Here is a 1,499-nt window from a genome sequence, read left to right as displayed (position 1 = left end):
GCTGCCGGGCAGCACGCAAACACACGACAGTGTTTTGTCTGTGGAGACACCCGTCACCAGCGGAACGGTTTCCCCCTGCGCAAGGTGCGCCAAGGTTCTTCGAATCATCGGCCCAATGCCTATCAGTCTGGTTCGTCGCGGGGAAACGACACCATTCAGTAGGCGCGGGGCGACCGACTGGGGAAGAGCTGAGTTCTGTTGACCCTCAGGGAGGCATAGGTCAACAGAGCCTAGCCCCGAAGAGCTCCGTGCTCTTAAACACGGAGCGTGTGTGCAAGCCGGGCTTGCTGGTCGTGGAGGCGACCGTAAAGGGCTTCGAGAAGCTCATCGATTCTGGGGCGTCGGGCAATTATGCTTGACGCTCTACGATGAAGGGAAGTCAGCTGATGTTGAGGCGCTGAAAGCGCGGTTGGAGACATCGTCACTGTTCGCCTAGCGACGGGGGCGCGTGTCGCGGTCCCGTGGGTCCTTGTGGGCCTCGGAGTCAAGTTTCTTGACTTTGATAGCGTAAAACGCTGTCTAGTCTTAGACTTGGATACAAGGTATGACCTCATCCTAGAAATGGCATGGTTGGAACACCATGAGCCGTGGATTGATTGGAGGTCAAAGACCTTGGGCGCTACGCGCACGTCTCCTGGTGGAGCTTTGGCGACCGAGACGGTCAACGTGCTAGACATTGGAATGTCCGAGTTGGTAGACACTAACTGTGCATTGGACAGGAGTCCCAAGCGTGGCTCGCGGGCTGATCGTGGAGTGGCACGTAGCCCACTGAGCGCTGCTCAAGTTTCGCAGCCGTCGCTGCATATCATGCGTGACATGGTCGGCCAAGGTCCGAGGCATCGAGGGCGAAGCCCCGTGATGCACGTGAAGTGGCACGTAAACCACTGAGCGCTGCTCGAGTATCAAAGCAGTCGCTGCATGTCATGTGTGACATGGTTGGCCAAGGGCCGAGGCATCGAGGGCGAGGCCCCGTGATGCACGTGAAATGGCACGAAAACTACTGAGCACTGCTCTCGTTGCGAAGCAGTCGCTGCATGCCATTGATGGCGTGGTCCGACAGAGTCCGAGGTATCTTTGGCACGGTCCTTCATATGCGCGTGAAGTAGCACGTTCTCCACTGGACGAAGACTGCAGGGTTAGCAGCTCTTCGTCGGGTGCTGTAGATAACTATGATAACATCGAAGGAGCGGACAGCGAGGGTGACACCGGTCGACGCGGAGTGCGTGTTCACCCTGGTGTCACCGAGACATCGAACCTCTGTACAGAGGCGACGGCCACGCCGTATGCTGGCTGCAAGACGCCGGGCGTCGACCCTGGCCCAGGGTGTGTCTACCGTAGACGACGGTACACAGTTATACACCCTCGTTAACGGTATGACGGGGGATGAAGATGGTGACGTCCGCCTCGAGCCTATGCCTGCAGTAGATGCTCTTCTTGAGCTGGACGAGATGTCCCTTGAAGAGTCCGAAAGTGCCTTAATAGCAGGTGATTTGGCCGAT

This window comes from Plasmopara halstedii (assembly GCF_900000015.1).
Source record: "Plasmopara halstedii genome assembly, contig: Scaffold_816, whole genome shotgun sequence".
Taxonomy (NCBI): Eukaryota; Oomycota; class Peronosporomycetes; order Peronosporales; family Peronosporaceae; genus Plasmopara; species Plasmopara halstedii.
Note: the sequence above shows the minus strand (reverse complement) of the source record.